Raw genomic sequence first — 21839 nt, forward strand, 5'->3', positions numbered from 1 at the left:
GGAAGAATGGCTGTACTCCATGTGCACCCCATACTGATACTAGAGCACCCCATAAGGATACTAGAGCTAATGAAGTAGTTACTAGAGTAACTACTAGACTCTAGGACATCAGATGCAGTGCTCTGTTTCTGCACTAATTCATTCATCTTTTAAACTGTACAGAGACATCCGTGTGTAGTGATGCAAGTATATTCAAGTATGCTGCTTTGCAACTACAGACATGGCCACTGTCTCTCTGATAAATTAGTGTGTACTGTCATTGATACTTGTGGCTGCAATGGCACATCCAAGTGGACAATTATAGTAGTATAACAATGTGTGGTCTTGCCTAGTAGAACTTGCATCCTGGTTTACTACAACATCTTTCTGTAGCATTATACCCATGTGTGTTTCTGTAATACATCCCCAATGTGCAGAGACTGAGGTCACACCCAGTCATATTTCACTAAATAGTTTCGGGATCTTCCTACTCTAAAGTGATTACAAAGGGGCAGAGGTGATGTTCTCAGGCCTCAGAGGATGTGACCAGAGAAGCTGGGGTGCAGTAAACTGTGGAGGCACCAAGGTGGGTAGGCAGAAAAAGAGATTCTAGCTCTTTTGCAACTGCAGAGCTGAGCTTCCAGCGAAACAGCTCAGATTAATGCTGGGCTGTACAGGATCTCATGGGTGGCCATGATGCTCCTTGCTGCCTCCTCAGACTTCCGATGGTTTCATGCTTCTTCTCACGTGGCAGGCAGGTTTGGCCCTCTGTGGCTGTGTTATATGGAGCACTTGCAGGGATCCCTGTGCATGCCAAGGCAGATGCTCACATCAGTTCTGGCCTCTGAACTGTCTTTGCATGGGCCACACCTTAGAGACTGTCACCACCAGCCACATGCAACCCAATAAACTGCTGAGTGCTGTAGTTACATGAATTCTAGACACCAAGCTTGTTGACAGAAGTTTCTGTTCTGCCAGGTCCCAAAGTCATTCAGTCCCAAATAAACACACAGAGACTTATATTAATTATAAACTGTTTGGACTATTGCTCATGGTTATTACTAACTAGCTCTTACAATTTACATTAACCCATAATTCTTTTTTTTTCTCCAGTAAAACTTTACTTAGAAAAGCAGCGACCATTTGGTTCACAGTCCTCCGTGAGACTCAGAAGATAGCTTGGCTGCTAGAGGGGATGTAGTCCAGCTTGATCTTTTGTGTGACAGGAACTTCCCAGAGACTGAGGCTGTCCTGAGTTTGTATGTAGTGTCGGAACAACTTCCGGTCAGGTGGTTCGCTCAGAATCTGGGGTGGGTGGGGGCTGCTCTAGGAAAGGATCAGCCGTCTGCCATAGGACGCACACGGGGCTCCTTGGCAAGCACTGTCCCTACTCTGGGCTCTTAGGAGCCTCTGTGCTCAGTTCCTGACCACCTGCCCTTCTCTGGTGATGGCCCAGTTGTAGTTCTTCGGGGAGTCTAGCGCTTCTTCTATCCGTGCCTCCAGGTTCTCGCAGGTGATGAAGTTTTTGGCCTCTTCCTGCAGCTGGAGGACTTCTTGCTCTTTCAGTTGCACCCACGCCTATTTTTCCCGGGCCCGCTGGGCCTGGTGCTCGGCCTGTCGCAGCTCCTGGTCCCGTGCTTCCAGCTGCAACCTAGCTATCCTTAGCTGCTGCAGCCGCCTGTTCTCCTCCTGGTTCCAGGCCATGAGCGCCCGGTGTTCCTTGGCGGCCTCCCGCACCCTGCGATCAGCCAGGACCCCGGACAGGGCCTCATAGGCTTTCCTGCGCACTTCCGACGCGAACTCTTGCCTGAGCGCGCCCACGGTCTGCCGGTACTGCCGATAGCGCTCGGTCAACACGAAGAATTCCGCGGGGTCCACTGCGGGCAGCATCTTCACGCGCCGGACCTTGGACTTGGCAGGCGGGTCGTGGCGGGTTTTGCGGCCGCGCGCGGGCAGGACCAGCACGGTCGAGGGCTGGCACCCCCGCGGGGCCAGGCGCTTCAGGGCGCGCAACAGGACAGCGGCGGCCAGCGGCAAGCCCGGCCCGGAAGTGGCCGCCTAACCCATAATTCTTATCTATGTTTAGCCACCGGGCTTGGTACCATTTCTGAATAAGGCATTCTCATCTTGCTTCCTCTACATCTGACTTGCTACTCCATATCTGCCTTTCTTCTTCCCAGAATTCTCCTAGTCTGGTCACCCTGCCTATACTTCCTGCCTGGCTACTGGTCAATCAGCATTTTATTAAGCCAAGATGAGTGACAAATCTTTACAGTGTACAACAACAGTATCCCACAGCACAAGCTGGATCAGGTTCCCACAGAATCCTCAAATTGGTCCTTGGAAGCCTGAGAGTGGTCTCAGCCTATGCAGGCTGAGCCTGCCCCATACCAAGCCACAGCAACATAAAATACTCTTGAATATTTTTTTGAGACAGAGTTTCTCTGTGAAGTCCTGGCTATCCTGAAACTCACTCTGTAGGTGAAGCTGGCCTTAAACTTCAAGATTCACCTGCCTGCCTCTGCCTCCTGAGAAGTGACTCAACCACTAAAGGCTAGGCTCACGACCAAAAATAGTCTTGACTTTTAGCCAAGTAGTTATGGGCAGGGTTCTTTGATCTGATTGTATCTGGGCATGTGTTGTTTAGAGTACACATTATATGTTAAAAACTAAGACCTCGGTGAAGGCCCAGCATGCTACACAGATGAGCACTATCAAGGGTGTCTTGAATTCATTCATAGGTTTGGCCTGGAATTAATTCTGGTTATTTTGCATTCAGAAACCTTTTGATGACCTCCTTCATGTAGTAATAACCCCATAGTTTAAGAAATCTGTCCTAAGTGATGACTGTTTTCCTCTATATCTAAATTTCACTTTCTGGGTATTTGATATGCCTTTATCTATACCAGATGTAGTATTTATATCTGATTCTGGCCCTTTACCATGACTTTAAAATTCTTTCATATTCTAATACCTTTCAGCATATTGTTTCTTTTAACTCTGTGTCTATGGCTGTTATGAACAATTCTGTTGGGAATATTCTTTGTCATCACTGGAGAATTTATTGCTGTGTTTAGGATCATACATTTCATTTTACAAACAGCTTACTCTCTGTGAGTACATGTGTGTGTGGTGTATAAATGTAAGTGTGTGTGTGTGTGTGTGTGTGTGTGTGTGTGCTTCCACGCATGCAGAGGTCATATGAGGACGCCAAGTTCCTGTTCTATCACTTTCTCCCTTATCTTTTTGCTTGAGTTAGTGTCTCTGAAATTATGTGTATACACACTCACTTACAGTAGGTATTCAGAAACAGATTGTTGTTTGCCTAACTTGGTTAGTGAATAAGTAGGACATTTTTTAACTGTATGGATTATTTTTTATTTTAATGTCTTATTAAATGTTAATTAAAAATCTTTCATAGTTAATCTTTATTTTTTTCTTGTAATAGATCAGTCAATGAAATGTTGATTTGAACCTGGCATCATCTCACAGGAAGAGATGTATATCTTTTTCTTGTTTTGTTTTGTTTTTTTTTGAGACAGTGTCTCTTGGTATAGCCCTGGGTGTCCTGGAAATGCCTCTGTAGACTATGCTGCCCTCAAACTCACAGAGATCCATTTGCCTCTGCCTCCAGAGTGCTGGGATTAAAGGTGTATGCCATAATCACAATCACTTGGCAGAGAAATAAAATCTTAAGAAAATATTAGATGTTAAATTAAGTTGCTGATATTCTTTTCTGATATATTTCAATCTGATTGTCACTGAGATATTGCCAAAAGCAATTCTGAAGTATAAGTGTTTGTACACTGTACTAGGTATTAGTCACCACACACCTAATAAGAAGAACCTTTTAAAATAAGACTAATTTGGGGTTCTGGTTTAACGTTTTAGTTCATCATAGTGAGAAGGCATGGCCAGTTAGGAAGCAGAGAGAGATGAATGCTAGTGTTAGCTCACTTTTTCTTTTTCTCTATTGTTTCATTCTGGGCCTCAGCACGTGGGATGGTGCTGCCCATATTCAAGGTGGGCCCATGGATATCAGGCAGCAGGGGTGTGTCAAGTTGCTGTGGGACTAGGCTCCTGTTTTTCTGTTAAGGCTGGATGAGGCAACCTCGTAGGAGGAATAGGCTCCCCCAAACAGGCAACACAGTCAGAGATAGTCCCTGCTCTCACTTTTAGGAGTCTCACACAAAGACCAAGTTACATTGTTGTAACATAAACGAAGAGTACCTAAGTCAGTCCCATAAGCAGGCTCACTGATTGTAGGTTCAGTCCCAGTGAGACCCTGTGAGGCCAGATTAGTTGATGCTGTGGGTTTTCTTGTGGTGGCCTTGACCCCTCTGGCTCCTATATCCTTTCTCCCTATTCTCCACAGGATTCCCTGAGATCTGACTAATGTTTAACTTTGGGTCTCTGCATCTGTTTCCATCAGTTGCTGAGTGAATCTTCTCTGATGACATTTGGGCTAGGCATTGGTCTTGGGTCCCTAGATCTGGCCTGGCCTCCAGTAAAGCTACAGGAGGTGTGGGCTGGGATATGGTGCCCATGGGAGAGGGTCAATATTATGCTCCTAAAACATAACATAAAAGATAATCATTTATTTTTATATGATCTTATCAGTTATGTCTATGCACCAATATCTTGTTTCTATCTTTTTGAACTTTAGAAAACTAAAAATAGCTTACTATCCATTGAGGGGTATTATGTTCAACATATAATATATAGATGTATGAAGCCTTAATAAAATAGAAAAAACCCATCAAGCTCTGGAATAAGACATGAACTAGAACAAGGGAATAAGACTATATTCTTGAACTTTTTTTCGAGACAGAGTTTCTCTGTATACTTTTTTCATGATTTTATTTATTTATTACGTATACAGTGTTCTGCCCACATTTTGCCTACAGGCCAGAAGAGGGCACGAGATCTCATTACAGATGGTTGTGAGCCACCATGTAGTTGCTGGGAATTGAACTCAGGACCTCTGGAAGAACAGCCAGTGCTCTTAACCTCTGAGCCATCTCTCCAGCCCTCCTTTGGATCCTGTCCTGGAACTCACTTAGACCAGGCTGTCCTTGAACTCACAGAGATCTGCCTGCTTCTGCCTCCTGAGTGCTAGGATTAAAAGCGTGTGCCACCACTGCTTGGTTTATTGTTGAGCTTTAAAGATTTATAGACCTTTTAAATATTCTACTTCAGTTGAAGTATGGAGTTTTGGTCAAATTATTAACCTTTCTGAGTCCCCATTTCTGTGTTAAATTGAGTTATCTGGATTCAGGATTAAAGCGTATGAAATACATATTCCACTACTGACACCGGTGGTTGCAGTGCTTGTCCAATAAATATATAACTTGATATATGAACATGAGTTATATATACTAACAGGCATAGATTGGGTCTAGAATTCATGTGATAACAGGTCAAAATGCAGTCTTTTTTTTTTTTTAAATAATTTTTTTTATTAAGAAAAGAAGAAAAAAAACATAAACAAAAAACAAGTTTCCACCTCCTCCCAGCCTCCCATTTCCCTCCCCCTCCTCCCACCCTTCTCCCCCTCCTCCCACCCTTCTACCCCTCCCCCCACTCCTCTCCCCCTCCCTCTCCAGTCCACAGAGCAGTCCAGGTTCCCTGCCCTGTGGTAAGTCCTAGGTCCTCCCCCCTCCGTCCATATCTAGGAAGGTGAACATCCAAACTGGCTAGGCTTCCACAAAGCCAGCACATTAAGTAGGATCAAAACCCCGTGCCATTGTCCTTGGCGTCTCATCAGCCCTCATTGTTCGCCATGTTCAGAGAGTCCGGTTTTATCCCATGCTTTTTCGGTCACAGTCCAGCTGGCCTTGGTGAGCTCCCAGTAGATCAGCTCCACTGTCTCAGTGGGTGGGTGCACGCCTCGTGGTCCCGACTTCTTTGCTCATGTTCTCCCTCCTTCTGCTCCTCATTGGGACCTTGGGAGCTCAGTCCAGTGCTCCAGTGTGGGTCTGTCTCTGTCTCCATCCATCACCAGATGAAGGTTCTATGATGATATGCAAGATATTCGTCAGTATTGCTCTCGGATAGGGTCATTTCAGGTTCCCAATCCTCAGCTACCCAAGGAACTAACTGGGAACCTCATGTTGGGCACTTGGGGGCCCCTCTAGGGTCAAATCTCTTGCTCACCCTAAAGTGGTTCCCTTAACTAAGAATTGTGGTTCCGTGCTCCCCTATCCACCTTTCCTTTATCCCAATTCTCCTGATTCCCCAAATCCCCCCTCCTTCCCTTCTACCTTTTCTCTCCCCATCTCCCCTTACCCCCATCCCACCCCACCCCCAAGATCCTAATTTTCTCCCCGGCAATTGGGTCTACTTCCCTTAGCCAAGAGGATATCTATATGTTTTTCCTTGGGTTCACCTTCTTACTTAGCTTCTTTAGGTTCACCTATTGTAGACTCCGTGGCGCTAATTTATGGCTAGAAACCAATTATGAGCGAGTACATCCCATGTTCATCTTTTTGGGTCTGGGACACCTCACTCAGGATAGTGTTTTCTATTTCCATCCATTTGCCTGCAAAATTCGAGAAGTCATTGTTTTTTACCGCAGCGTAGTACTCTAGCGTGTATATATTCCATACTTTCTTCATCCATTCTTCCATTGAAGGGCATCTAGGTTGTTTCCAGGTTCTGGCTATTACAAATAATACAGCTATGAACATAGTTGAACAAATGCTTTTGTCATATGATAGAGCATCTCTTGGGTATATTCCCAGGAGTGGTATTGCTGGGTCCAGGGTTAAGTTGATCCCGAATTTCCTGAGAAACCGAAACACTGACTTCCACAGTGGTTGCACAAGATGGCATTCCCACCAGCAATGGATGAGGGTACCCGTTCCTCCACAGCCTCTCCAGCAAAGGTTATCCTTGGTGTTTTTGACTTTAGCCATTCTGACAGGTGTAAGATGATATCTCAAAGTTGTTTTGATTTGCATTTCCCTGATTGCTAAGGAAGTTGAGCACGACTTTAAGTGTCTTTTGGCCATTTGAACTTCCTCTGCTGAGAATTCTCTGTTCAGTTCAGTGCCCCATTTTTGAATTGGGTTAATTAGCATTTTAAAGTCTAGTTTCTTGAGTTCCTTATATATTTTGGAGATCAGACCTTTGTCTGTTGTGGGGTTGGTGAAGATCTTCTCCCAATCAGTAGGTTGCCTTTGTGTCTTATTGACTATGTCCTTTGCTTTACAGAAGCTTCTCAGTTTAAGTAGGTCCCAATTATTCAATGTTGCCCTTAATGTCTGTGCTTCTGGGGTTATACATAGGAAGCGATCTCCTGTGCCCAGCTCCTGTAGGGTACTTCCCACTTTCTCTTCTATCAGGTTCAGTGTGTTCGGGCTGATATTGAGGTCTTTAATCCATTTGGACTTGAGTTTTGTGCACGGTGATAGATAAGGGTCTATTTTCATTCTTCTACAAGATGACATCCAGTTGTGCCAGCACCATTTGTTGAAGATGCTTTCTTTCTTCCATTTTATACTTTTAGCTCCTTTATCGAAAATCAGGTGTTCATAGGTTTGTGGGATAAAATCCGGGTCTTCTATACGATTCCATTGGTCGACTTCTCTGTTTTTATGCCAGTACCACACTGTTTTCATTACTGTAGCTCTGTAATAGAGTTTGAAGTCAGGGATGGTAATGCCTCCAGAAGATCCTTTATTGTATAGGATTGTTTTGGCTATCCTGGGTTTTTTGTTTTTCCATATAAAGTTGATTATTGTCCTCTCCAGATCTGTGAAGAATTTTGATGGGATCTTGATGGGGATTGCATTGAATCTATAAATAGCCTTTGGTAGAATTGCCATTTTTACTATGTTGATCCTACCAATCCAAGAGCAAGGGAGGTCCATCCATTTTTTGGTATCCTCTTCAATTTCTTTCTTCAATGCCTTAAAGTTCTTGTCAAATAGATCTTTCACTTCCTTGGTTAGATGTACCCCAAGATATTTTATGCTGTTTTTGGCTATTGTGAATGGTGAAGCTTCTCTGATTTCCCTCTCTGCTTCCATATCCTTTGTGTATAAGAGGGCGACTGATTTTTTGGAGTTGATCTTGTATCCTGCCACATTACTAAAGCTGTTTATCAGCTGTAGGAGTTCTTTGGTGGAGTTTTTGGGGTCGCTTATGTACACTATCATATCATCTGCAAATAACGAAAGTTTAACTTCTTCCTTTCCAATTCGAATCCCCTTGATTCCATTATGTTGTCTTATTGCTATTGCTAGAACTTCAAGCACTATATTGAAGAGGTATGGGGAGAGTGGACAGCCTTGTCGTGTTCCTGAGTTAAGTGTGATGGCTTTGAGTTTCTCTCCGTTTAATTTGATGTTAGCTGTCGGCTTGCTGTATATAGCTTTTATTATATTTAGGTATGACCCTTGTATCCCTAATCTCTCCAAGACTTTTAACATAAATGGATGTTGAATTTTGTCAAATGCTTTTTCAGCATCTAATGAAATGATCATATGGTTTTTTTCTTTCAGTTTATTTATATGCTGGATTACATTGATAGATTTTCGTATGTTGAACCAGCCCTGCATCTCAGGAATGAAGCCTACTTGATCATAATGGATAATTTTTCGGATGTGTTCTTGGATTCGATTTGCCAGTATTTTGTTGAGGATTTTTGCGTCGATATTCATGAGTGAGATTGGCCTGTAGTTCTCTTTCCTGGTTGAGTCTTTGAGTGGTTTTGGTATCAGAGTAATTGTGGCTTCATAAAAGGAGTTTGGTAATGACCCTTCTGTTTCTATCTTGTGGAATACATTAAGGAGTATAGGTATTAGATCTTCTTGGAAGATCTGGTAGAATTCCGCATTGAAACCATCTGGTCCTGGGCTTTTTTTGGTAGGGAGGTTTTTGATAACCTCTTCTAATTCTTCGCGACTAACAGGTCTATTTAGATTGTTCACCAGGTCCTGATTTAACTTTGGTATATGATATTTATCTAAAAAAGTATCCATTTCCTTTACATTTTCCAATTTTGTGGCATATAGGCTTTTGTAGTAAGATCTAATGATTCTCTGAATTTCCTCTGTGTCTGTGGTTATGTCCCCCTTTTCATTTCTGATCTTATTAATTTGCAAATTCTCTCTCTGCCGTTTGATTAGCTTGGATAGTGGTTTGTCAATCTTGTTGATTTTCTCCAGGAACCAGCTTTTTGTTTCATTGATTTTTTGTATTATTTTCTGTGTTTCTATTTTGTTGATTTCAGCCCTCATTTTGATTATTTCCAGTCTTCTACTCCTCCTAGGTGAGTCTGCTTCTTTTTTTTCTAGAGCTTTCAGGTGGGCTGTTAAGTCTCCAATGTGAGCTTTCTCTGTTTTCTTTAAGTGGGCACTTAGTGCTATGAACTTTCCTCTTAGGACTGCTTTCATAGTGTCCCATAAGTTTGAGTATGTTGTTTCTTTATTTTCATTGAATTCCAGGAAGACTTTAATTTCTTTCTTTATTTCTTCCTTAATCCAGCTATGGTTCAATAGTTGACTGTTCAGTTTCCATGTCTTTGTATGCTTTCTGGGGGTAGCATTATTGTTGAATTCTAACTTTAATCCATGGTGATCTGATAAGACACAGGTGGTTACTAATATTTTTTTGTAACTGTGGATGTTTGCTTTGTTACCGACTATGTGGTCGATTTTCGAGAAGGTTCCATGAGCTGCAGAGAAGAAGGTATATTCTTTCCTATTTGGATGGAATGTTCTATAGATGTCTGTTAAGTCCCTTTGATTCATTACCTCCACTAATTCTCTTATTTCTCTGTTAGGTTCCTGTCTGATTGACCTGTCCATTGGTGAGAGAGGAGTGTTGAAGTCTCCTACTATTAATGTGTGCGGTTTGATGGCTGCCTTGAATTTTAGCAATGTTTCTTTTATGTACGTGGGTGCTTTTATATTAGGGGCATAGATGTTCAGGATTGAGACTTCATCCTGATGAACTGTTCCTGTTATGAGTATAAAATGCCCCTCTCCATCTCTTCTGATTGATTTAAGTTTAAAGTCAACTTTGTTAGAGATTAGTATGGCCACACCTGCCTGTTTCTTAGGTCCATTTGCTTGATAGGCCTTTTCCCAGCCCTTTACTCTGAGTAGGTGCCTGTCTTTGTGGTTGAGGTGTGTTTCTTGTAAACAGCAGAATGTTGGATCCTGTTTTCTTATCCAATCTCTTAGCCTGTGCCTTTTTATAGGTGAGTTGAGTCCATTGACATTAAGTGATATTAATGACCAGTGGTTGTTAACTCCGGTCATTTTTTTTTTAGTCGTAGAGTTTGTGTGTTTCCCTTCTTTGTTTTGTGTTGGTGAAGGGTCTCTAGATGTCTGAGTTATTGTGGTCATTGTTGGACTCCTTGGTTAGTGATTTTCCTTCAATTACTTTCTGTAAGGCTGGATTTGTGGCTGCATATTGTTTAAATTTGTTTTTATCCTGGAAAATTTTATTTTCTCCATTTATAGTGAATGAAAGCTTGGCTGGGTATAGTAATCTGGGCTTGCACCCATGGTCTCTCAGTTTCTGCAGTACATCTATCCAGGACCTTCTGGCCTTCATGGTTTCCATGGAGAAGTCAGGTGTAAGTCTGATAGGTTTACCTTTATAAGTAATTTGGCCTTTTTCCTTTGCAGCTCTTAATATTCTTTCCTTATTCTGTATGCTTTGTGTTTTGATAATTATATGGCGAGGGGATGTTTTTTTTTGATCCAGCCTATTCGGTGTTCTGTATGCTTCTTGCACCTTCATAGGAAAATCTTTCCTTAGGTTGGGAAAGTTTTCTTCTATAATTTTATTAAATAGATTTTCTGGACCATTGAGCTGCCCTTCTTCTCCTTCTTCTACTCCTATTATTCTTAGGTTTGGTCTCTTTATTGTGTCCCATATTTCCTGAATGTTTTGTGATGAGAGTTTGTTGGACTTGCTGTTTTCTTTGATCAGTGTGTTTATTTTCTCTATGGTATCTTCAGAATCCGAGAGTCTTTCTTCTATCTCTTGTATTCTGCTGGTTATGCTTGTTTCTGTAGTCTCTATTCGTTTACCTAGATTTTCCATGTCCAGACGGCCCTCTGTTTGTGTTTTCTTCTTTGCCTCCATTTCAGTTTTCAGGTCTTGAACTGTTTCCATTATCTGTTTGATTGTTTTTCCTTGGTTTTCTAGGGTATCATTCACTGATTTATTCAATTCTTCAAACTTTCTGTTATATTTCTCATCCATTTCTATAAGGGCGTTTTTTACATGCTGTTTAAGGGTGTCAATCACTTTCATGAAGTCAATCTTTTCTCCTTCCTCTTGATTAAGGGGTTCTTGTCCTCCCGTTGTGGGGTCGCTTGTTTCTGGTAGCTTCATGTTGCTTTTCAGCTTGTTGGGCGAATTCTTGCCTTGACGTCGGCCCATCTCTTCTTCCAAATGCTCCCTATGGATCTTCTTTTTCCGGATTAGGTCTCCTTGCCTACCAAACGCTGTCTCTCCCCAATGTTGGCTCTCCCAATGCTGGGTCTCCTGGCGCCGAAAGATCAGGCCTCCGTGCTGGTTGGGCAGCTCGCAGACAAAGCGCCTACCCCGCTTGGTGCAGGCAGGCCACAGAAACAAAGGAACTGCTGCCCCCCCGGGAGCCCCGGGTACTCGGACTCAGCGCCCAGATAGGCTGGGCTGGGCGATGCCACGCGCCAAAAGAGGGCAGTGGGGGCGAAGTGGGGAGGGCTCTGGACGGAAGCTGGGTGGGCCAGGAAGAAAGAGGCAGCACCCGGGGAGTAGAGGCCCTGCAGAGAGCCCAAGCAGGACAGGGGGCCAAGAAACCCCCGAGCTCCCCGTCCCAGGCTGGCGCCGTGGGCCAGAAACTCACCCCAATGCTGGGTCTCCTGGCGCCGAAAGATCAGGCCTCCGTGCTGGTTGGGCAGCTCGCAGACAAAGCGCCTACCCCGCTTGGTGCAGGCAGGCCACAGAAACAAAGGAACTGCTGCCCGCCCGGGAGCCCCGGGTACTCGGACCCAGCGCCCAGATAGGCTGCGCTGGGCGATGCCACGCGCCAAAAGAGGGTAGTGGGGGTGAAGTGGGGAGGGCTCTGGACGGAAGCTGGGTGGGCCAGGAAGAAAGAGGCAGCACCCGGGGAGTAGAGGCCCTGCAGAGAGCCCAAGCAGGACAGGGGGCCAAGAAACCCCCGAGCTCCCCGTCCCAGGCTGGCGCCGTGGGCCAGAAACTCACCCCAATGCTGGGTCTCCTGGCGCCGAAAGATCAGGCCTCCGTGCTGGTTGGGCAGCTCGCAGACCCAAAATGCAGTCTTATTTCGTTTACAAAATGCTTTGTAGCCTTATGTGCTAGCTAGTTTTATGTCTACTTAACACAAGCTACAGTTCTCACAGTGGAGGGTACCTCAATTAAGAAAATTCCACCATAAGAAGGGACTGTAGGTAGTCCTGCAGGACAGTTTTTAAATTAGTTATTGGTGTGAGTGGGCTCAGTCTCCTGCGTGGAGCAACCCCTGGGCTGGTAGTCCTGAGTTCTATAAGAAAGCAGGCTGAGCTAGCCTTGGCCAACAAGCCAGTAAACAGAACTCCTCCATGACCTTGGCATCAGCTTCTGTCTTCAGGTTTCTGCCCTGCATGAGTTCCTGGTCCCGATTGCCTTCAGTGATGAACTGTGATATGGTATCATAAGCTAAAATAAACCCTTCCCTCCCAAAGTATGATGTTTAATCACAGCAATAGAAATCTTAGAAATTTTTTTATGTGAATTTAACTTTAAATCTGAAGGTGATTCATGTTGATAACAAGAAAAGTATGTCCACTGCCCACCAGACACTCATCTAGTTGATAACTTAAGAAGGAGGCTCCTTGTTCTTCATGTTCTTGAGGCTATGGTACCAGCTTGTGAATCTGATATAGAAGATAATCAAAAGGCTCAGGTTTGTATCTTTTACATTGCTGGAAGATACTTTTCACACCTGTGTAGGAGGCTTTTTCTTTGGGCTGCCAGTTAACAAATAATGAAACGGAGACTTATTATCAATTATGAAAGCTCGGCCTATAGCTTAGGCTTGTCCCACTAGCTCTTAGAACTTAAATTAACTCATATTTATTCATCTGCATATTGCCACATGCCTCGTGGCTTTTACCTCTCCTCCTACCTGTCTTGCTCCCTCTGCATGCAGCTCACAATACCCCTTTCTTCTTCCAGAGCTCTCTCTGCCAAGAAGTTCCTGCTATGCCTCCTATCTAGCTATTAGCCATTTAGCTTTTTATTAAACCAATCAAAGTGACACATCTTCACACAGTGTAAAGGAATATTTCATAACACATCTGGAATGAGAGTCTTCAATATTAAGACTTACTACAGTCTCTTTAGTTGTGTGTCTTGTCTTCAGTAGTGTAATCTCTACCTTTAAGATTGTAAGAAGCAAAGTCAAAGGAAAAAGCAACAAAGGAGCTAGAACAGCTGTTTTGAAATGGGGTCACAGCCCCTTTAGGTGTTGCACATTAGATCCCTGCATATCAGTTACTTACATTATGATTCATAATAGTAGCAAAATTGCAGTTATAAAGTAGCAACGAAAATAATAATATTGTTAGGGGGTCATCACAACATGAGAAAAGTTGATAACCACTGAGCTCAAAGAATGTTATGCAAAACCAGCTAAGCAACAATGGGAAAAAAAGTGAACAGCGGGGCAGCAGAAGAAGCCTTTTTAAATAGCACTGATGAGTCTTGCCCAGGCACTGAGTGGTAGCCATCTGGGTGACTTTAACCCTAAATCCAGCAAACAGGACAAATATGCCTCCTGCATGTGTTAAGTCCTTACATCCTTGAAACAGGCCTCTCTGGTACACTCAAGAGCCACACTGAGCAAACACTATGTCTACAGTATCTTAATCCTACCCAGTGCAGCTGTTCACTTAATTGGATTTATTATGTTGAGTCCATCATTGCTTGTAATTTCTTTCAACTGTATTCTACCTGGCATCCAGAGAGGAGTGAGGAAGAGGAAGGGGAAGGAGAAGGGAGGCAGCTCCACAATAGCTTTAATCTGTGCTTTTGTGCATTCTTCTGAGAATATATTGCTGGCCAGATGGACTGGGTCTGAATAAGCATGGAGTAAAACCGGACTCGCTGAACATGGTGGACAATGAGGACAAGAACAATGGCACTGGGTTTTGATCCTACTGCATATACTGGCTTTGTGGGAGCCTAGGCCATTTGGATGCTCACCTTACTAGACCTGGAAGGAGGTGGGAGGTCCTTGGACTTCCCACAGGGCAGGGAACCCTCACTGCTCTTTGGGCTGATGAGGGAGGGGGACTTGACTGGGGGAGGGGGAGGGAAATGGAAGGTGGTGGCGGGGAGGAGGCAGAAATCTTTAATAAAAAAATAAATTAATAAAAAAAGAAATATTTTAAAAAGTTTGCTTTCTTTTATCCTTCATTCTTTGTTTTGAGACAGGGTTTCTCTGTATAGCTCTGGCTGTCATGAAACTTGCTCTGTAAATCAGGCTGGCCTCAAACTCAAAGTTACCCTTCATTCATAAGAAAGTTGGAGAGAAATAAATTGTTGGTGTAAGAAGTAGAGGAATGGAAAATCCAAATAAAATAGTTCATGGATAAGACAGTCTGGAATATCTTAGTAGATTGAGCTCTAGAGACAGAAATTGATGAGACAGGAAAGTTGAAACAGAGGTTCATATCAAGAAAGGCCACATAAAAACATTGGAAACCATTTTGTGCTGTGCTAATGTTCTTTTAAGACTTAAAGCATTCCGGGTAGAGCCACCAGAAGTAGCTGTTGGATTTTAATATAAACAATCTGCGTGTGCTACTGAATATTACAGTATGTGATACCTCCTAGAAAGACATAAACTTTCTCTTAATTGATTTCATTGCTCTTCCCTTCAGTAAACCCAGGTTTTCGGAAGCTTATTTTCCCTTCTGTTGGATTGTGGGTGGGCGTGAGACTCCCATTGGTCAGGTCAAACATGCTGTTCAAATAAAGGAAAACCAACAAGAAACAACAAGAATCAAAAGGTAGTTGATTCTTCTCTCAAAAAGTGTTTTAGATCTCGTAGTTAGACATCCTAGAACCCATCTCTGTCTCTGGGTGCAAGGTCCCATGAGGGGCCTTGCTGGACCATTTGCTCCACTTCCTCTTTATGTATTTTATTTCCTTCCACTCACTTCTTCGCATCTCATAACCTTCCTGTCGTTCCTTTCTCTCATCCTCACCATATCAGGACATCTGTAGTCAGGGAGGTGGTTACTGCCATCCCAGTGTGGCCTGCCATTATGGCACTTTCCACCTTCTTCTCCTCTGCTATTGCATTCTGAATAGTTTAGTTGACACCCTGGTTTCAGAAGACTGTCTCAAGCAGTCAGTTTTTAAAAATTTGGTTGGAGAAAAGTGTTTTGTGGGAAAGTGAGAAATAGGAGTCTAGGACTAGAAAGACAGCTCAGTAGATAAGAGTGCTGGCTGCTCTTCCAGAGGACCCAGGTTCAATTCCCAGGATCCACATGGCAGCTCACAAATGTCTGTAACTCCAGTTCCAAGGGATCTAGCACCCTCACACAGATATACAAGCAGGCAAACCACAAATTCTCATAGAAGTAGGAGCCCTCCCCCATCTTATTGTCTTTCTTATTGATTGGAAAGAGACTCAACAATCCATTTGAGTTCCAAGTACCCACAGAAACTTTAATGGCAATGTTGACTTTCACCTTCCAGAAGGAGGACATTTAAGAATGGTTTTGCTTCATGTCTGCTTCATCCCTCCATATCTCCCTAAGCCTTAGGCTTTTATGTTTTTTGCTATAATAACTTTGGTGTGCTCATATAGAAATTATAACTTGAAGTCTCTCAATCTTGTTTGTTTTTTAAATTTTCATGTTGACCTTTTGTGCAGAAGAGTTAATTGAATGGAAGAAGGGCAAAAATTTCACACAAATACATTCATAAATTCTTTTATAAAAGTATTCAACAGAGAGGTTAAGAATTGGTCAGGACAAAAATATCCCATTTTTACTTCCAAATAAGATTTTTTTTAAAAAAATTATTTATTTTTTTGGAGATATTGTCTTTCTACATAGCCCTGGCTGTCCTGAAACTCACTATGCCGACCAAGCTTGCCTGGAACTCTCAGAGTTCCACCTGGTATTAAAGGCATGTAAAAAGGTATGTGCCATCAGGTCTGATTGCAAAATAAGATTTTAAAGCCTGCTTGTTGAGGCTGGACACATTGCTCAGTGCTTAAGAACACTAGCTATTCTTCCAGAGAATCTAGGCTCAATTTTGGCACCAACATGGCAGCTGCCTTTGATGCATATGTATGTATGTATGTATGTATGTATGACTTTATTCTGACTGTATATCCAGTGAACAGCCAAAGACTACCAGTCTCTTTCTGGGGCAAACTTCAATGCATACAATGCCTTACTGAGAAGTTTTATGTGTCATGAGAAAGTTGAGGGTTATAAAATCAACTAATCAAACCTCAACCATAAAACTGGATGAAGATGGCAAGTCAAAAGCAACAGAACATCTCCAGAGGAAGATTGGGTTAGCCCCTGTAGTTTCCCATCCTTTCTGAACAAACAGAAGAGAGTAGTGAAGCAAGCCAGGTGGTGGTAGCACACACCTTTATTCCAGACTCGGGAAGCAGAGGCAGGCAGAGTTTGAGATCATCCTGATCTACAGAGCTAGTTCCAGGAGAGCCAAGTCTACACAAAGAAACCCTGTCTTGAAAATAAAAGAAAATTAAATCTTCCCAGGAATAACTTTCTGAACATACCACCTCAGCATCATAATTAAATTGTAAGCTAAAATTGTTTACATTGAATGCTACAGGTACCAAACGGTATTGTGTATATTTTCTAAGGCGAATTAATTTTCCTTACAAAATATTTATAAACTGTTGAAATCATTTCATTTTTGTTATCTCCTTTCAGGCTGAAAGTTACTCTGATTCCATAAATATATAAATATAACTCCAAATTTCAATTGATGTAATAATAGAAAAGTCTTTTTCAGTGTTAATGTACATTATGAGTTGTTTCTTCACTCTCTTTCAATTTTATTTTGTGAAGGAAAATAGAGGCAATGCTGGTACATGTGTTGGAGTTTCTTGACGGCCATGTACATGATTTTTAACTAGAGCACTACTATTTTCTTAACCTTTGATTTGCAAAGATTGGTGAGAAAGCTGAAGACAGCGTCCTAGATGAGCAAGCATAGCCAGCACCTACTACCAGTGTGTAAGCATCCAGCAGGATTTCTGGCTCCCTTGAGGACAACACAACTGCCACCACTCCTGCCACTTACACGAAAACAGAGCCTGCATCTGAGTCCCCAGGAGTAATGCCACTTAGTCTTCTCAGGTAGACAAGCTGGCCTCTAATGTCAGTCATGCTGATGCCTATGCTTCTCAGAATGCATTGCTTCTCTAATGCAGAGTGTTAAATGCCAAGTTAAATCCAGGCCTTCCACACTGGGGAAGAACCTGGGGTCATTCAGACAACATGCCTTAGTGAAGGGGAAACTATCCTTCTGAAGTTTGATAACTTGTCCTGAAGTCTCAAAGCCTATGAGTGCTGGGCCAAAGACTAATGATTATTTTGGCAGGAGCAGAGTAGATGCAGGGTCAGGCTGTCTTCCCAGGCACAAGTGATGCCTTGCTTCTGGACAGGTGGGAAGTGTAGGTGTAGCACAGCCTGGCTAAGCTTTTGAAGTTTTGGTTTCTTCAGACAGGAAATTGATTGATTCTCTCTTCCTGTTATGTGTGTGTGTGTGTGTGTGTGTGTGTGTGTGTGTGTGTGTATGTGTGTGTGGGTATGATGTGGGAGAGTCCCCTCTGTGTGCTGTGATTACCATTGATGAATAAAGAAACTGCCTTGGCCTGTTGATAGGGCAGAACTTAGGTAGGCGGGGAAAGTTAGGCTGTATGCTGGGAAGAAGAAGGACAGAGTCAGAGAGGGATGCCATGAAGCCGCCACTGCTGAAGACAGACGCACTGAAACTTTGCTGGTAGGCCATGACCTTGTGGTGATGCACAGATTAATAGAAATGGGTTAAATTGAGGTGTAAGAGTTAGCCAATAAGAAGTTAGAGCTAATGGGCCAAGCAGTGATTTAAATTATATGGTTTCTGTGTGATTATTTTGGTTCTGGGCAACCAGGACGAACAAGCAGCCTCCTCCTACATAGGTGTTATGGGGCAGTGCTGCTACTGAGATTCAGACAAACATTATCACCAGGGTCACTTCTCCAGTCCACTATTTGAATTTTGAGTAATAAAGTCTATATACAAATAACTCATCTGAGTGAAATAAGTTTTCCCTGAGTTTATTCCCTAGCATTACCTAAAAGATGCTGATTTAATGAATGAATTTGATATAAATAGATTTTTCTGTCTCGTTTTAATGAAATTTGTATTTCCATTTCTTGTAGAGTTTTCTGCAGTACTGGGATCAAATCCAAAGTCGTATGCATGCTAATCAAGTGCTTTAACACTGAGATATTTTCCCAAGCACTATTGTTTTTACTATCTAATATTACATATTCCCTTTTTAAGCTGTAAAAAGATTTTTGAGTATGTACCTTATAATATGATAAGATAAAATAGCCTCAAATTACCCCTGCAATCATTTTCCTTTCATAGTATGACTCTAGGTCTTCTTCTTTTTATTTATTTTGATTTGATTTAAAATTTTATGGATATGGGTATTTTGTACCATGTGGACATGGGCATGACCGGTGTCCAAGAAGGCCAAGAGATGGCAGCAGACACCCTCCAATTTGGCATTCCAGGCAGTTGTGCGCCACCATGTGGCTGCTGAGGATAGAAACCATATCCTCTGGAAGAGCAGTTTACTCTTAACCACGGAGTCGTCTCTTCCTTTATAATTTTTTATTTTTAATTGTTTTTAATCATTCTAACCACGGAGTTCTGTAGTTATCATGGCTAATGTCTTATGTAGCATGCAGATTTTTTTCTAATAAGTTCCATGAATGGTTTCATAATTTATTTTGAAGTATCTGTTTCTCCTAGGCACAGGTTCTCAATCATTTCAGATGTTAAGTATGGTATATAATCAGTTAGAATTTAGTGTAAAGTCATTTTCTAACGGGAGCCTTAAAGTTCTAGCCTTTAAGAACTCCGTTGTAGGGTTCCATTAAAGATGCCAGGATGAGCTAAAGAGGGCAAAAATCTGAGGGTAAAGAAGCCTATTCACAACAGGTTCTGTGTCTATCCATGCTTTTTATTCTTCTCTCTTCAATACGTCATTTCTCATTGGTCCTTGTTCTACAGTGTTCCACCTGTTACAAACATTCCTAGTCATATATATTCTTAAAACCAGCAATTTCCCAGGCCTAGCAGGTTCCAGTGCCAGAATTCTTTTGCCCCATAGAAAATCAGAAGAGTTTTTACACACACACACACACACACACACACACACACACACACAGAGAGAGAGAGAGAGAGAGAGAGAGAGAGAGAGAGAGAGAGAGATCGGTGGGAGTAGCTAGTATACATCCAGTGAACTCCTTAATGGAGAAAGTTAGTTAAGAAATGAATTAAATCATCAGAGAGTTCTAGAAGGGAATCCTAGTGAGCTATGCTACATTTTTAGGTGGTTAGTAAGAGCTAAAAGATTTATTTTCAGTAAAATTATTAACAGCGCATTGATTGTTTAAATGAACACGCCCACTTCTTTTCTCGCAGCAAGCACAGAGGCTGTGAGGTAACCAGGCAACCTGGGCGATGCTGATAGCTCTTGATCAGATAGCACATACACCAGATGCTGCAGTTTGTACAGACATATGTCTGGAGGTAAACTTCCTGCTGTAAGTGAAGCAGAGACCCAGACCTCCAAATTATCAGTTCTGGGCTACGCTGTTATCAGCTGCTCTGATCGTGGGTGTTGTGGGTCTTTCTCTGGTTTGCAGTTAATTATCCCTTCTGTTGTCTTTGAGAGTCGGGAACTAAAATCATCAGTAAGCTGAGGTGAAAGTGAGTGTAAGGAGTTAAGAATCTTTTAAGTGGGGTAAAACCAGAACATCAATTTGGGCAGGTTCTATGTCCTTGGAGATCTGTGTATGTCTTAAGTGAAATTCTCTATTGCCTGAATCCTAAGCACTGACCAAATGCCTGCTGATAAAGATAATTGCAGGAAGGCAGATCTTTGTACTTACCTAGGAGAGAGGAACAAAGGCCTGACCAGTAGGAAACTGTTTTCACTAAACAGTTCTGAACTGAAGGAATTAATTCCCAAATATGTAACAGAAAGAAAGTTAGCTATAGCAAAAAAACTACAGCAAAGGACAGCCACTTTATTTACAAAGCAATAATGCCAAAAAGCCTTGCCTTTTGGTTTAGCCTTTATCAGATCCCTTCGTTCTGATAAATCACTTGTGAAGGGATGGCTGAGCAATTAGGCTTGCAGCAACTTTCTCTTTAGCTGTGGGGCTTGAGATGATACTCCAGGCTTTACATTCTGGGCAAGAGCTCTCCAACTAGCCTCATGGCCATTTCTGATTCTGTTTGATTTTAGACTTGAATTAAGCATCATTTTGCTCACAGCTGAATTCAAGATTAGACAAAAATTAATGCCCAGGTAATATGTATGACATATCTAAAATTTAGGAGTTTTTCAAGGGATGAAAAATGTTTCAAAGTTTTTTCATAGGCTGAGGGGAGAGTCTGGACAAGACCCTGGTTTAATATCCAGCAATTTTCCTCCATGTAAGAAGTTTTAGATCAGATCCAAGATGGCGGCCAGCAGGAGAGTGATGAAGAAGCTTGAAGAGATCAGCAAATGTGGAATGAAAAAGTTCCATAACATCCAGCTTGATCAAGCTAATTTATTGACTTGGCAAGGGCTTATTTTTTCTGACAACCCTCCATATGATAATGGGGCCTTCAGAATTGAAATCAGCTTTTCAGCAGAGTATCCGTTCAAACCACCCAAGATCACATTTAAAACCAAGATCTACCACCCTAACATTGATGAGAAGGGACAGGTCTGTCTGCTGGTAATTAGCTCTGAAAACTGGAAGCCAACCACCAAAACCAACCAAGTAATCCAGTCCCTCATAGCACTGGTGAACGACCCCCAGCCTGAGCACCCACTCAACAGGCAGACCCCATGCTCTGAACCCGTGGTCAGGCTTTCTTTGTAGAGAACCCTGCAATACCAGGTTTGTGGTGATGTTGGAGGGAGGGTCTGCCAGCAGAGAATGCCTTGAACTTGTGTGATAAATTTCTCTCCAGTCAGCAGCTCTCCCTGCAGCTGTGGGAGATGACCTGTTGGTTATCCCATGTCAAGGCAAAAGCCAGAATATTCTTTTGACCCTGAATACTCTAAGGACCGTAAAAAAAATTCTGTAAGAATGCTGAAGAGTTTACAAAGAAATAGGGGAAAAACGACCTGTGGACTAAAATCTGCCATCAGTGATTGATTCCAGCAAGTTTCAGCAGAGCCCCTGAGCAATGCATTCAGATGCCCTGCAAAGCAGGACTCTGTGGAAAATTGACGCGTGCCACCGCCTGGCGTCCGCTTGTGGCAGTTACTAACTTTCTATAGTTTCTTAATCAAAAGTGGTCTAGGCAACCTGAAAAGAAGGATTAAAACATTCAGATGCTCTAGTTCTGTTTGCTTTGTTTTAAAAATCACTGCTTTAGTCTACTTTGAAAGAAAGCCATTTCTTTTCCTTCCCAGACTCAAAGGTACAGTTAGCCCAGAAGGTTTTAAAAAAAGAGCTGTGATTCCCTCTCCCCATTGCCTTCTTTTATTTCAATTCCACTTCCACAGACTAAGGCCCCAGCTCCCCATAGAAGCAGTAGCCCTTTTGTGCCACACTGCCTGTGGGTAA

General features: G+C 42.5%; 2 pseudogenes; one reads left to right on the plus strand and one right to left on the minus strand.

Annotated features, from left to right (window-relative positions):
• Positions 1 to 1121: 1121 nt before the first annotated feature.
• LOC121441329 lies at positions 1122 to 15194 on the minus strand (annotated as a pseudogene).
• Positions 15195 to 20735: 5541 nt separating this feature from the next.
• Positions 20736 to 21405, plus strand: LOC121441361 (annotated as a pseudogene).
• Positions 21406 to 21839: the final 434 nt, after the last annotated feature.

This window comes from Microtus oregoni, unplaced genomic scaffold (assembly GCF_018167655.1).
Source record: "Microtus oregoni isolate MIOR12 unplaced genomic scaffold, Mior012 000074F_ref0000038, whole genome shotgun sequence".
NCBI classification, from domain to species: Eukaryota; Metazoa; Chordata; class Mammalia; order Rodentia; family Cricetidae; genus Microtus; species Microtus oregoni.